Source organism: Erpetoichthys calabaricus, chromosome 3 (genome assembly GCF_900747795.2).
Source record: "Erpetoichthys calabaricus chromosome 3, fErpCal1.3, whole genome shotgun sequence".
NCBI classification, from domain to species: domain Eukaryota; kingdom Metazoa; phylum Chordata; class Cladistia; order Polypteriformes; family Polypteridae; genus Erpetoichthys; species Erpetoichthys calabaricus.
The window spans coordinates 301,623,805-301,639,737 of record NC_041396.2 but is presented as its reverse complement, the minus strand read 5'-3'; the positions used below and the strand labels follow the sequence as shown (position 1 = coordinate 301,639,737).

Genomic DNA, 15,933 nt, shown 5'->3' with positions numbered 1-15,933 from the left:
CTGGCATTCACACCAAAGAGTTCAATCTTTGTCTCATCAGACCAGAGAATTTTCTTTCTCATGGTCTGAGAGTCCTTCAGGTGCCTTTTGGCAAACCCCAGGTGGGCTGCCATGTGCCTTTTACTAAGGAGTCACTTCCGTCTGGCCACTCTACCATACAGGCCTGATTGGTGGATTGCTGCAGAGATAGTTGTTCTTCTGGAAAGTTCTCCTCTCTCCACAGAGGACCTCTGGAGCTCTGACAGAGTGACCATCGGGTTCTTGGTCACTTCCATGACTAAGGCCCTTCTCCCCCGATCGCTCAGTTTAGATGGCCGGCCAGCTCTAGGAAGAGTCCTGGTGGTTTCGAACTTCTTCCACTTACGGATGACAGAGGCCACTGTGCTCATTGGGACCTTCAAAGCAGCAGAAATGTTTCTGTAACCTTCTCCAGATTTGTGCATTGAGACAATCCTGTCTCGGAGGTCTACAGACAATTCCTTTGACTTCACGCTTGGTTTGTGCTCTGACATGAACTGTCAACTGTGGGACCTTCTATAGACAGGTGTGTGCCTTTCCAAATCAGGTCCAGTCAACTGAATTTACCACAGGTGGACTCCAATGAAGCTGCAGAAACATCTCAAGGATGGTCAGGGGAAACAGGATACACCTGAGCTCAATTTTGAGCTTCACGGCAAAGGCTGTGAATACTTATGGACATGGGATTTCTCAGAGTTTTTATTTTTAATAAATTTGCAAAAACCTCAAGTAAACTTTTTTCACGTTGTCATTATGGGGTGTTGTGTGTAGAATTCTGAGGAAAAAAATGAATTTAATCCATTTTAGAATAAGGCTGTAACATAACAAAATGTGGAAAAGTGATGCGCTGGGAATACTTTCTGGATGCACTGTATGTAAAGCTGACCACATCCTACGTGTCGTGTGACGCATCTTTAAAAAGCCCACTTAGTTGGGGAAAAATAGAACAATGGCGACATTTTTTAAGTGTAAGCAATACTGGGCGATCCCACCTGTGTCACAGGCAGTGCCAAGTGTGTCCCCCTCGGTCACGTCACTTAGTAGGCACAGAGACAGGTGTATCCCAGAATGCCTCTCACCTTACACTCCAAATCGCAACCTTAGGTCTTCCAATGAGGGTCTGCTTAGAATTCCAAAGAAGTGGTGAGGTGGCCTTCTGCTGTTAGGCACCTGAAATCTGAACAGCTGACCGATAGAAATTCACCAGGCTGACACGGTGGAGCACTTTAACAAACTCATTACTTTAACATGGCCTTCTCATAGCTTCATATTAGCGTAACCCTGATGCTCCGTATATTCAATTATCATTATTATTCATGGTGGCTTCCTAATCCGTACTAACCCCTACTTTCTCTTCTGTTCTTTTTGCGGTTTTCTGTGTTTGTGTGATCTGCACCACCACCACCTAATCAAAGCTCCATGATGTGATCCTCCATTGATGGATTAAAGACCAGAAGTCCACATAACTGTCATCATCAAGTTCTTCCATGTCAACCCTGAATACCACGAGGACTGATTGAGGTCATTGATGTGAGGTAGAATGACTAGAGGGGGCTGGGTGGTCTCGTGGCCCCCTGCAGATTTTATTTTTTTTCTCCAGCCATCTTGAGTTTTTTTTTGTTTTTTCTTACTTTTATTCTGTGTTAATAAAGTGTTCCCTAATTCTATTTTCGAATTTATTTTGTCTTTTTTCTGTTTCTTCATCATGTAAAACACTTTCAACGACATCATTTGTATATAAATGTTGTTGTTGTTTTCAAGAGCCCCTTCCATTTGAAGGCTGCAGCCCCCAGGTGACGTGCAGCGCTTTACAGACGTACCGCAAGTAAAAGAATTCAAAAGTCCTAAATTTCCCCTTTCTAACCTAGTGAGATGACACTAGACATGACACCTTTTATTGGCTAACTAAAAAGATTACAATATGCAAGCTTTCGAGGTAACTCAGGCCCCTTCTTCAGGCAAGATGTAATCAATCTAAATCTAATTTCTAATCTAAAATGTAAAAATATTAATAATTAGCTAAGCTTACCCGTTGTTAGAAATTAAGAGTTCCCAAGCATGTAAGCCCCCCTGAGCAGTTCTTAAAAAAGGCTCACTAGTGAGCAGCAGAAAGAAGAAGAAGAAGTGGGGGAAATCCCATCAAAAAGCCCCGGCTACTAAAATAGATTGGGACCCCCTCTTAATTCTTTGGATTTTTGTTTCTCATTGGCTGAACTTCCTTTTAATATCTGACATGCCTTATGGAAACAGTAGGATTTCAGCAGTGACATTAAGTTTATTGGATTAACAGAAAATATGCAATATGCATCATAGCAAAATTAGACAGGTGCATAAATGTGGGCACCCAAAAGAGATATGACATCAATACTTAGTTGAGCCTCCTTTTGCTAATCTAACAGCCTCTAGACGCTGTCCTCCTACAGCCTCTGATGAGTGTCTGGATTCTGGATGGAGGTATTTCTGACCATTCTTCATACAAAATCTCTCCAGTTCAGTTAAATTTGATGGACAGCCTGCTTCAAATCATCCCATAGATTTTCGATGATATTCAAGTCAGAAGACTGTGACGGCCATTCCAGAACATTGTACTTCTCCCACTGCATGAATGCCTTTGTAGATTTCCAACTGTGTTTTGGGTCATTGTCTTGTTGGAATATCCAACCCCTGCGTAACTTCAACTTTGTGACTGATACTTGAACATTATCCTGAAGAATTTGTTGATATTGGGTTGAATTCATCCGACCCTCGACTTTAACAAGGACCCCAGTCCCTGAACTAGCCACACAGCATGATGGGACCTCCACCAAATTTGACAGTAGGTGGCAGGTGTTTCTCTTGGAATGCGGTGTTCTTCTTCCGCCATGCAAAGCGCTTTTTGTTCTGACCAAATATCTCCATTTGTGTCTCATCAGTCCAAAGCACTTTGTTCCAGAATGAATCTGGCTTGTCTAAATGAGCATTGGCATACAACAAGTAACTCTGTTTGTGGCGTGAGTGCAGAAAGGGCTTCTTTCTCATCACCCTGCCATACAGATGTTCTTTGTGCAAATTGTGCTGAATTGTAGAACGATGTACAGATACACCATCTGCAGCAAGATGTTCTTGCAGGTCTTTGGAGGTGATCTGTGGTTGTCTGTAACCATTCTCACAATCCTGCTCATATGCCGCTCCTGTATTTTTCTTGGCCTGCCAGACCTGCTGGGTTTAACAGCAACTGTGCCTGTGGCCTTCCATTTCCTGATTCCATTCCTTACAGTTGACTGACAGTTTAAACCTCTGAGATCACTTTTTGTAGCCTTCCTCTAAACCAGGAGACTCAACAATCTTTGTTTTCAGATCTTTGGAGAGTTGCTTTGAGGATCCCATGCTGTTACTCTTCAGAGGAGAGTCAAATGGAAGCACAACTTGTAATTGACCACCTTAAATACCTTTATATCTCATGATGGGACACACCTGTCTATGACGTTCAAGAATTAATGAGCTCATCCAACCAAGTAATCAGCATTGAGCAGTGACAGGCATTCAAATCAGCACAACGACAAGGGGACCCACATTTGTGCACAGCCCGTTTTTCACATTTGATTTAATTTCATACAACTAAATACTGCGTCACTAAAAATCTTTGTTCGGAAAACACCGCAGTACTCCGATGTTCCTAGGAAATGAAAGACAGACCACTGTTCTCTTTTTTTGTTGAAGGAGAGTCCATTATTATGCAGGCTGAGAGGGGTTCCCAAACTTTTTCATATGACTGTATACTTAACTACAAAAATGATGTGAAATTTACATGAAGCTCTGTGGAGCACAGAAAGGAGTTCCCCGCAAAGGCAATCCAAGGTGAACAAAGTCCAAATACAGAAATCCATGGTAAAGTCAAAAAACAGAACAAAATGGTCAAAAATCTAGAAAACACAATAAGCCTAAGCAGAGACACCAAAAAACTCTCTCCTTACTGCAAGGCAATGACGCTACCTCTGACAGTGATGGGTGGGTGGTCCTGCCTCTTGGGAAACTACCCACAAAATTACATCAATCCATTATCCAACCCGCTATATCCTAACTACAGGGTCACGGGGGTCTGCTGGAGCCAATCCCTGCCAACACAGGGCGCAAGGCAGGAACAAATCCTGGGCAGGGCACCAGCCCACCGCAGGGAACACACCCACACACCAAGCACACACTAGGGCCAATTTAGAATTGACAAAATTTCATGAAACATAATAAAAGATAGAGAGATGCACAGAAGCCAAGTATAAAACAATATTAACATAAACAAACAAATGACAATTGAACAAAACAGACATTACGCAAGACTCCAGCCGGGGAGGAATCCTGGCTGACACAAAACAGCCATCATAGATGGGTTTGAAATCTAACTAATCAACATACACCATATGCATATTCAGCTTTTTTTTTTTTTTGTGTACCATCTATTGGAATGGATTTTGTGATGAACGTAGTAATAAAATGCATTGCATTTTTCATTCCAACAGATGGCACATTGCAAACATTTGTAGTAGTAAAATACATTGCGGGCGGCACGGTGGCGCAGTGGGTAGCACTAATGCCTTGCAGTTGGGTGATCTGGGGACCTGGGTTCGCTTCCCGGGTCCTCCCTGCGTGGAGTTTGCATGTTCTCCCCGTGTCTGCGTGGGTTTCCTCCGGGTGCTCCGGTTTCCTCCCACAGTCCAAAGACATGCAGGTTAGGTGGATTGGTGATTCTAAATTGGCCCTAGTGTGTGCTTGGTGTGTGGGTGTGTTTGTGTGTGTCTTGCGGTGGGTTGGCACCCTGCCCAGGATTGTTTCCTGCCTTGTGCCCTGTGTTGGCTGGGATTGGCTCCAGCAGACCCCCGTGACCCTGTGTTTGGATTCAGCGGGTTGGAAAATGGATGGATGGAAAATACATTGCATTTTCCATCACAAAGGATATGTTGTAATTCAATGCATTTTGTTTTCATCCGAACAGATGGTGGATCACAGACATTTGTTATAATAAAATGCATTTCAGTTTTCACTTCAACAGATGGCGCATCACAAACATTTGTACTAAAAAAATACATTTCATGTTTCATTCCAACAGATGTGAACCACAAACATTTGTTGTAATAAAATGCATTTCATTTTTCACTCCAACAGATGGTGCATCACAAGCATTTGTAGCAAAAGGAATGCATTGCAAGGCTACTGGTTTAAGATGATAAGTTTTACTATGAAAGGCTCTACATAAAAGTGCAAAGTTGCTGGTTCAGCTGGAACGGTTTATTATGAAAGGCCCTGCACAGAAGGGTAAGGTTGCTGTCTCAGCAGATGGGGTTCACTATGAAAGGTGCTATATAAGAGTGCAAGGCTGCTGGTGTGGCTGGTAGGCCTTATTATGAAAGGGCCTACAAGTATAGAGAAAGGTTGCTGCTTCAGCAGTTGGGGTTCACTATGAAAGGCGCTATATTAAAGTGCAAGGTCATCTTGATAAGAGTTGAAGTCTTCTCTTGTCATTTGTAGGACACAATGGCTATAAGGCTCTTTATAAAAGACGCTATATTAAAGTGCAAGATTGCTATTTCAGCGGCTAGGATTCCCTGTAAAAGGTGCTATACAAAACTGCAAGCCTGTGGGCTCAGTGGATTGTTTTCCTGTGAAAGGCGCTATACAGAAGTGCAAGGAGTTTGGTTTGGGTTATATGTGTTGATTATGAAGGGCACTACTGTATATGAAAGTAGATGGTTGCCAGTCACTTCTCGTCTTCTCTTCTCATTTGCAGGTCCTCTGTGGCTCTTATTTTGGGCTCGTCCATCTTCAGGGCCCTTTCATTTTGTTGCCTCCCTGACTTTCTATGTCCAGCTGCTCTCCTCCTCCTCCTCCACCACGGCCTTTCTCTGCCTTGAGTCCATCCAGTAAACTCCTGTCTGCACCATCACTTTATTTGGAAGTGTTTCTGGGTGGCTGACCCCTAGTGGTGAACAAGTGTAGTGCACGATCGTCACAAGGCCCTGCCGGCCGTCAGGTTCGGCTCGATTTCCCATTTATTCGTTTTCCTCTGACTTGAGGTGGCCGCCTTGGCAATCAGCGAATTTAATTTATCTCCCGCCCGCTGCAGCTAAGTAAAAGTTTTCAATGGCCATCACTTTGGTGGGTCCCTCTGTGCTCCCCGACCGTCATCTGGACGGCTGCGGTGATAAATCACTTTGTTATTGGCAGGGGCCTGATGAATGGAGGGGGGCATCGATCGGCATGGAGGAGCTGGCTAAGCTGAAAGAGAATTACTGAGCTTATTGTGTGGGCCGGGGGGCCGGGCTGGTGTGAGGGGAGGCACGTCTCGGAAATGAATGAGAGAGGAACAGAAGATGAAGGAGAGGAGAGGAAAGGAAAATGAGGGGAAAGAAAGGGAAATAAACAGATAAAAGACAGGAAAGGGAAACATGAATGGAATAGAAGAAGGCAAGGAAATGAAAAGGAAAGGGGAAAACTAAGGACAATAAAAGGGAAAAAACAGGAAGAGAAAAACAAATGGAACACAAGAGGAAAGGTGAGGAAAGAAAAGGGAAAGAAAAACAAAAAAGGAAAAGGGGTGAATGGGGGAAGGAAAGGATGATGAAGGGAAAGAAAGGGAAATGAACAAAATAAAATGAAAGAAAGAAAGAAAGGATTAAAAAGAAGGGAAATAAAGGGACATGAAGAAAAGAAAAAGGAATAAAAGATATAAGAGGGAAAGGTTAAAAGATAATGAAACACATGATAAGTGGGAAAGGGGAGAGAAGGAAAGGACAGGAAAAGAAAGGAAATGCAGGACAATGAAATGGAAATAGGAGGAGGAAAAGTAGCAAATGGAAAAAGAAAGGAACAAAAGATAAGAGGAGATATGTGGGAAGAAAAAACAAAGAAAGAAAAAGGAGTAAATGAAGGAAAGGACAATGAAGGGGAAGAAAGGGAAATGAGATGAGGAAAGACTGGAAAGGAAGAAAGGGAAATAAAGAAAAATTGGAAAAGAACAGAGTAACATAAGAGGAAAGAAAATAAAAAGAAATGAAATAAACAGGACTAAAAGGGAAGGTGAAAAAGAATGGAATAGAAGAAAGGGTGGAAGGTGAGGGAATGGAAAGAAAGAGAAAAGGGGTAAATGAAAGAAAGGAATGGACAATGATCAAAAAGAAAAGTAAATAGGAGGAAAGACAGGAAAGGGAAAAAGAAAAAAGAATGAAACAGAAGAGTAAAGGAGAAGTGAGGGGAGGAAAGGAGACAGAAATGAGTAAAAGGAAAATAGGAAAGGAAAAGAAAAGAAGAGGAGGGCAGCAAGGAAAAGGGGAAGAAAGGGTAATAAAGAAAGGAACAGGAAAGAAACAGAAAAGAATGACAGTCGTCAGCAGGAGAGGGAAATGGACACAAGAGAAGAGGAAAGTCGTGGAAAGGAAAGGACAATAAAGAGAAATAACAGGAGGGGAATAGGGACAGAAAATAAGGGAGAGGTAATAGGAGGAAAAGGAAGGGAAGGAAAGAAAAGAAAAAAGCAGAAAGGAAAGAAAAATAAGGGGACAGAAGCCAGGAAATGGGAAAAAGAGAAATGGAAATGAAGGGAAAAAGGGGAAATGAAGAAGATGAAAACAAGAGAAGGAAAGAAAGGAAAGGAAATGAATAGAATGTAAAATTAGGACAATTAAGTGAAAATGAAGAAAATGAAAAAGGGGAAAGGGAAGGAAAGCAAAATGAAGGTAAAGAAAGGGAAATAAGAGGAGGAAGACAGGACATGGAAGGGAAGAGGAGAGGAGAGGAGATGTGTGATAAGAAAAGGGAAGGGAAAGAAAGGAAATTTTGAAAAATGAATAAAGGAAAATGATAGGAAGGAGAAAAGAGAAAAGAAAGTAAGGAATAGAAGATGAAAGACATTAAAGGGAAAGGGAAAAAAAGAATGGAAAAGCTGATGAGGGGATGGAGTGGAAAGGAAAGGAAAATAGGAGTAAAGAAGAAGAAAATAAGTGGAGGAAAGAAGGAAAAGAAAGGAAAAGGAAAATGACAGAAAAAAGAAGGGAGAAAAGAGAAAATGAAGGTAAAGGAAATAATATGAGAAAGGAAATAAAGGGAATCAGAATGGAAAAATGTAAAAGAAATTTAAAGATAAATCACTGAAATGAAATGATGATAAGAGGAATGATTGAATGGAATGGGTAGAAATGTAATAGAAAGAAAAGGAAAATGAAGGAAAAGAAAAGAAAAAAAGAATAAAAGAAGCCACCCTTTGATTGGCCCCTTTGAAGTGACCCCCTAATCACCCCCCCGTCCAGTGATGGTTCCTGCCTGGCAGCGGATTCTGCTGTGAGAGGCTCCACCTCCCCGTGACCAGCTGGCACTAATAGGTTTCAGAGTGTCCCAATCGTCACAAATCGTCAACATGGGTGGGCTCTTTACTTGACTGACATCACAGGACCGGGACACCTAACAAATACTTACATCCTTTTCATTATTATTTTGTTTTTGTTGACCTCCTTTGCAAGTCACTTTGGTTAAAAGGATCTGCTAAGCAGATAAATGTAAAAGTAAATGGAACTTCTTCGTACAAAATATTTTCATTGTTACCCAAGCAGGTGATGTGATTGAAGGACCTGCCAGTAGAGGGCAGCACTTGTTATTGAAAATGCAGTAACTTTGATTTGCACTTCTGCGCGGTGCCTACGCCGTAGCTATGAGCATAATGGACGCCACTGAAGGCGGTTTTATACGTCACCAGCTAGCGTGATGCGGGTGTTTATGGCAGAAATCAAAAGTGAAGGACTCAGTGAAATGCAGGGAGGTTTTGCCCTCCAACATCACCACTTTTTCTTCCATGTATTCGTCCCTCACTTTTTTCCACTTCTTCACTTATTCGCCAACATCCAAACCGGAAGACGAGCAGAAATGCGCTTCAGGAAATACATCGTCACCAAACTGGCCAATCCGAGTTGTAGGGGTCTGCGTAGGGTTCGTGTCAACGTGACGTGTGGTCACGTTTTTGAGGAGGTGCATGTCAGACTACGCCATAGGTGACACTGTGACTGATGGCAGGTGCTGGGCTGACAACAACTTTACCTGGCAGGGAGATCTGTGTAATGGATGGATCGGGTGTGGGAGTGCTCCCCCGACACACTGCATGGCAGCATTCCCGGGCCAGTATGCCCATTCCTGCATCTGCAAGGCATGCTGGGAATTGTGGTCCCATGGGGGTAGCCTGGCTGGGTTCCCTGGGCGCTGACAGGGGGAGCTGCTGGGGAGGGCTGGCTCTACTTTCAGGGGCTTTGGAGTACTTCCTCCTTGACAGCAGAAGTATTCTTGGGTCTGGCATAAAAGGGGCCGCCGAGTCGGGAGGAGGTGGATGAGGCTGCATGGCAGGTGGTAGGAGGAGAAGCTTAATGCTTGCAGTTTGTTACAAAAGAAAGGAAACCGAAACCCTCTGAAGGTATTGTCGAAAATAAACGCCTTTTATTTGAACCCAGGACTGTGTTGTGAAGTCATGTCAGGTGGTGGTGTTGGGTGTTCGGGTGTTGCTGCGCCCCCTACAGCCCACACTGCACACTACAGAGTACCAATGGCGTAGGCTTGAGGCACAAATACAAATCGGCCTTTCTTTGGGGTTTGAGTCTGTAAAGCAGATTGATAGACGCCACCCCGGGCCTGAGCGAGTCACACTCAGAGCTCACTCCAGGAAGGTTAATAAAAGTAAAGGAGAAGACGAGCCTTCTGAATATTTGATAATAAGGATTTACCTCACCATGGAAGTGTTTAGATATTTATTGCATTCACTTGTGTATCCAGAAATAATAAAAACAGCAATAATAAGGATAGGGTGGGAGTGCTGACACTGCTGCCTCACCAAAAGGAGGCCGGGGACCCTGTGTGACGTCTGCATGGCCTCCCTGGGACTCTGTGGGTTTACAAGCAGGTGAGGTGGACTGGTGAACGCTAAACTGGCCCCTGATGTGTGTGTGTGTGTGTGTATGTCGGTGTGTTTGTGGAGGTGTGTGTCAGTGTGTGTGTGTCTTTGGGTGTAGGTGTGTGTGTGTGTCAGTGAGTGTGTGGATGTCAGTGTGGGTGTGTGACTATGTGTGTGTGTGTGTGTGTGTATCGGTGTGTGTGTGTGTGTCTTTGGGTGTCGGTGTGTGTGTGGATGTGGGTGGGCGTGTGTTTGTGTGGGTGTGTGTCAGTGTGTGTGTTTCTTAGGGTGTCGGTGTGTGTGTGTCTCGGTGTGTCATGTGGGTGTGTTTGTCGGTGTGTGTGTGTCAGTGAGTGTGTGGGTGTGTGACTATAATAAATGTGCGTCATGTGGGTGTGTGTGTGCATGTGTGTGTCAGTTTGTGTATGTCAGTGTCGGTGTGGGTGTGTGACTATGTGTGTGTGTTGGTGGGTGTGTGTGTGCATGTGTGTGCATCGATGTGTGCATGTGTCACTTTGTGTATGTCGGTGTGTGACTGTGTGTGTTTGTCGGTGTGTGTGTCAGTGAGTGTGTGGGTGTGTGACTATGTGTGTGTGTTGGTGTGTGTGTCAGTTTGTGTGTGTGTGTTTGTGTATGTCGGTGTGTGTGTGTCAGTGAGTGTGTGGGTGTGTGACTATGTGTGTGTGTTGGTGGGTGTGTGTGTGCATGTGTGTGTATCGGTGTGTGTGTCAGTTTGTGTATGTCGGTGTGTGACTATGTGTGTGTGTGTGTCAGTGTGTGTCTTATGAGACACGTCCCAATGCTTACTGGGATAGGCTGCAGCTTTTCTTGCCCAGGATACGGCGTCTTATAAAACGAATGACTTATTAATAATAATAATTTTTGTCGTAGCGTTTGTCCCACGTAAGTGCAGGGTCCGCCTAACTTACTTATAATAGCGACCCCCGCTAATCTGCACACCCTGTGTCTGTCCCTCTTCTGTGTGGACTTTGCTTCTTCGCTCAGTGTCACTGTAGCTTTTTCCTCCCACATGCCCATCCACATGGCAGTTGGCATAACCAGGGACTGTAAATTGGCCGAGTGTGCCTGCTGTGGTGCTCTGGTGTCCCATCCAGGGTGGGTTCCTGTCTTGTGCCAGGTGCTGCTGTTAGGGGCTCCTGCCGCCTGCAGCCCAACCCCCGACATTAGGTCCTAATTTATTTTTCTCATTTATTTCAACTCAGATGCATTTGATTAACCACCCCCCCCCCCCTTGGCTTTCCACAGGAATGTACCCTGCTGGGCACATCACTTTCCCTTATGCCAACTCCAGGTGCCAGTCTTACCTCTATTTTGGTGGTGGTATTTTATGTGTTGGCATTCACCTCTTTTAGGGTACAGTGTGAATCCCTTGGTGAACTGCCATTGAAAGTGCTCTGTGTACTGTGAAAGGCGCCATATGAAGCAGAGATCCATGGGTGAAGAGGCAGAGAGGAGCTTAAAAGCTAAGAAGAGGTGGCATATCAGGCTTTCAGGTAGGGGGCGCTGTTGACTAATAGTGGTGGGCTTCTGGTGCACTAAGTGTGGGCTCAGGTCTAAAGAACCCCCCACTTTCAAGCTGAACCCCCTACCCAAATCAGATTGTGGTAAATCCCCCCATCCCCCCCCCCCAAAAAATGGATCTACTTGGCCACCCATCAAAGGCCACCTGAGGGTCAATCCAACAGGCTCACGAAGAGCCGCCTGGCTGTGACTCACAAGCCACCAAAATCATCAGGAAGCAGCCGGGGTCCCTGGCGGCCGCCGCCGATCGCAGCAGGACAGGCGTGATTAATGGCGCCGCCAACCGTAGCACAAAAGCCATTTGACTTGAGGGTCGAGTGCTGCCTCGCTGTGGGGGGCTGCGGCTGCCTCGGCTCCATTAATAACCCGGGTGACTGAGATGCATTGCTACAACCCTGAGGACGGGGGGATAACGAGCACAGCAGGGAGAAGGAGCTCGTCTTCTAGATGCAGCCGCGGGTTCAAAAGATCCACGCATGTACAGCAGCCACTCTCAGCCCTGGCAGGGAAAAGTAACTGAGAAAAGAGAAATGGGGTGCCAATGCACCCCCTGGGGGCACAGCTAAGAACAATGGCCTGCTAAGACAAGGCAACTGGGCACAAAGGGGGGCACTCTGACCTACCACAGGGGTCCTGGATGGGGTGTGGATGTCAATAGCCCTGAGGAAACACAATTATCAAAGCCAAGTACTCGGTGGGGACCACAGATGGATGCCACTTCATTATCCCAAACAGGCCTGTCAATCAATGGCCATCTGCAAACTGATTGGATGACACAGAATTCACAGCTCTCACTCCCTCCTTCCTTCCACCCACCTCTCCAGCTGCCTGTGCAATTCAGTGGGCCTTATACTGCATTAAAGCAATCCGTGCTTTATATAGCGACTTACCATAGTTAACACCGGGGAACAGTGTAAGGATGATGTTTGCTTATATTCCAAAACTAAACAACGAGCAGGTGAAGATGATGTTACAGTCGTTGAACAAGGCTGTCGTGTCTGCTTCATGATGCTTACACTGAAAGGCGCTATATAGTTTGATTTTCCTTCACTGCATTACTCTATAGTAGGTATTACGCTTTTAGAATTTCATTTTGTCTTTGATCATTTCTATAATGGGTGCATTCTGCAGATTCAACGTCCTATGTAGCGTGAAAGGCGCTATATAATCAATGAATTGAATTATACTTTGGACTTCTCTCTAGAAACTTACAATACGATTTATAAAGACTATGCTTTTCTACTAATTATGTACTAATGTATCTATTGAGAGAGAGAGAGCGAAGGTTGGATGATGTGGAGATAGTGAATCAGGAACGGCAACGGATTAGCAAGGAGGAAGTAAGGACAGCGAGGAAGAGGATGAAGAATGGAAAAGCCGTTGGTCCAGATGACATACCTGTGGAAGCATGGAGGTGTTTAGGAGGGATGGCAGTGGAGTTTTTAACCAGATCGTTTAATGGAATCTTGGAAAGTGAGAGGATGCCTGAGGAGTGGAGAAGAAGTGTACTGGTGCCGATATTTAAGAATAAGGGGGATGTGCAGGACTGCAGTAACTATAGGGGGATAAAATTGATGAGCCTCAGCATGAAGTTATGGGAAAGAGTAGTGGAAGCTCAGATAAGAAGTGAGGTGATGATTAGTGAGCAGCAGTGTGGTTTCATGCCAAGAAAGAGCACCACAGATGAAATGTTTGCTCGGAGGATGTTGATGGAGAAGTTTAGAGAAGGTCAGAAGGAGTTGCATTGCGTCTTTGTGGACCTGGAGAAAGCATATGACAGGGTGACTGAGAGGAGCTGTGGTATTGTATGAGGAAGTCGGGAGTGGCAGAGAAGTACGTAAGAGTTGTACAGGATATGAAGTGTGACTGTGGTGAGGTCTGAGGTAGGAGTGACGGAGGTGGGATTACATCAGGGATCAGCTCTGGGTCCTTTCTTATTTTAATGGTGATGGACAGGTGGACAGACAGGACAGGAGTCCCCGTGGACTGTGATGTTTGTTAATGGCACTGTGATCTGTAGCGATGGTAGGGAGCAGGTTTAGGAGACTCTGGAGAGGTGGAGATATGAGAGGAGAGGAATGAAGGTCAGTAGGACCACCAAGAGAGAATACATGTGTGTAAATGAGAGGGAGGTCAGTGGAATGGTGAGGATGAGGGGAGTAGAGTTGGCGAAGGTGGAGGAGTTTAAATACTTGGGATCATCAGTACAGAGTAATGGGGATTGTGGAAGAGAAGTGAAGAAGAGAGTGCAGGAAGGGTGGAGTGGGTGGAGAAGAGTGTCAGGAGTGATTTGTGACAGACGGGTATCAGCAAGAGTGAAAGGGAAGGTCTACAGGACGGTAGTGAGACCAGCTATGTTATATGCGCTGGAGACGGTGGCACATGAGACAGAGCTGGAGGTGGCAGAGTTAAAGATGCTAAGATTTGATTTGGGTGTGATGAGGATGGACAGGATTAGAAATGAGGACATTAGAGGGTCAGCTCAGGTGGGATGGTTGGGAGACAAAGGAAGAGAGGCGAGATTGCATTCGTTTGTACATGTGCAGAGGAGAGATGCTGGGTATACTGGGAGAAGGGTGCCAAGGATAGAGCTGCTTGGGTTGGAAAATGGATGGATGGATGGATGGATAGTTAGATCTGGACCACCCTATATAGTGCTCTGCAGCTCCCCCTGGTGGCGCCCATGGAACCCAACAGGGCTTCACCAAAGTCCAGCTCCCGACATGCCCTGTGGGAATCCGTGGTGCCACAGCTGCCCAGGAGGGCTGCCCTCACCAATGCCCTCTCCCCTGGTACTTCCACTCAGTTGGCAGCCCAGCCAGGTAGTGGCCGTGGCCGCCCATTACACCCTATACTTACAATGTGGACACAGGCAGGAGATACAAATTACTTGTGGTTTCATAACCAGTGAGTGGTGGGGGCCAACCAAGTAAATGTCTAATGCTATATAGCGCCTTTTAATAGTGAGCGGCGTTCCGAGACCCTTTACAGCTCTGTATGTGGTGCCAATTGAACTGCCTAACTTCAGACCCCACGGTGAGTCCATATTGGGGACTGTTGTTACTTTTATAGCGCCTTTCCATTGTTAATGCTTTCCCCAAAGTGCTTTACTGGTGCAGTGGATTTATTTCCATATTTTTACAACGAGAGCGGAGTCACTCGGTGACTCTGTGGTTTGGTCCTGCTCCAGCACCTTAGGCACAAAGCCACCATGTCTGCCTGGAACTCCACCAGCTGGCACAGTGTCACTGGCATGGGTCCATCTGAGCGTCCAGGATACTGACCAATCACAACAGAGTGGAGGGGGCAGAATTTAAAAAAAAAAAAAAAAAAAAAAGAGTGCACTGTGCCCCCTCTGGAGCTCCACCTGCACCTGCACCACCTGCAGAGATGTCAACAGATGTTTGGATGGCCAACTCGGCAAGCTTCATACAGTGGGCTCACAAAGTATTGAGCCCCCATCATTTTCAACATACTTTATGATGGTGTTGGATATATTTGCCGTTTCTGCCCCTCCGTTTACACTCAATAAGCCATAACGACAAATGTGTCAAAAATCAAGAACTTTCTCATGGCTAGATGTGTTCGGACCCTCCGGCTTGTGCTCAGGTGCCTCCTGTTTGCTTGAGATGTTTCAAGAACTTGAATGGAGTCCACCTGTGGCACACTGAACTGACTGGTGCGCATCTACCACACGTGGCCCACCATTCACACTGCACATCAGGACAAAAACCAACGCTCTGTAGACCTCCACAAACAAACTGTGGTCGGGTGGACAGCAGGTCAAGGGGGATCAAACCATTTCTAAAGCTTTAGCAGCATATTTGGACTCTTCTTGGGTTGGCCATCCAAATCAAGTAAGAGCCTTTGGTCGGGGAGGTGACTAAGAAGCCAATGGGCCGATACTGAAGAGCACTTCATAAGCTTATGGTGGACTGGCCAGGTGGGAAGGCAGTCTGAGATCAGGGGGATAAAGATTCTCTGGTCTGATGAGACAAAAAACTTGAACCCTTTGAGCAGAAGCTTGGCCACTACGTCCAGTGACATGGCTCCTCACCTGCCTAACAGCTTCACTATGGTGACGTACTGTATGTTGGTGGCAGCATCACGCCATGGGGGTGCAGGGACTGGACGACTGGTGAGAACTGGGGGAAGGAAGATTGAGGCCAAATAGAAAGAAAAGTCCTTGAAGGGAATCTGCTCCTGAGGGCAGGCCACCTCAGACTGGGGTGACACTTCACCATGCGGAGTGGCATCAGTGGCTTGAGTGGCCCAGCCAAAGCCAGACTTAAATCCCATAGAACGTGTGTGGAAATACCTGAAGATGGCTCTTTGCGGATGTTTCCCTTTGAGTCTAACAGGGGTTGTGAGGATCTGCTAGGAACTCAAGTGTGCAAAGCTTATAGAGACTTCCCAAGAAAACTCAATGCTGGAAGTGCTACCAAAGGAGCTTCTACAAAGCAATGAATTAAGGCTCT

At 45.5% G+C, this 15,933-nt stretch overlaps 1 protein-coding gene across 4 annotated transcripts in view; it reads right to left on the bottom strand.

Moving 5' to 3' along the window:
- Window positions 1–15,933, bottom strand: part of LOC114649582 (inactive dipeptidyl peptidase 10) — a 101,402-nt gene that overhangs the window by 84,387 nt on the left and 1,082 nt on the right. The gene's annotated exons all lie outside the window — the stretch shown is intronic.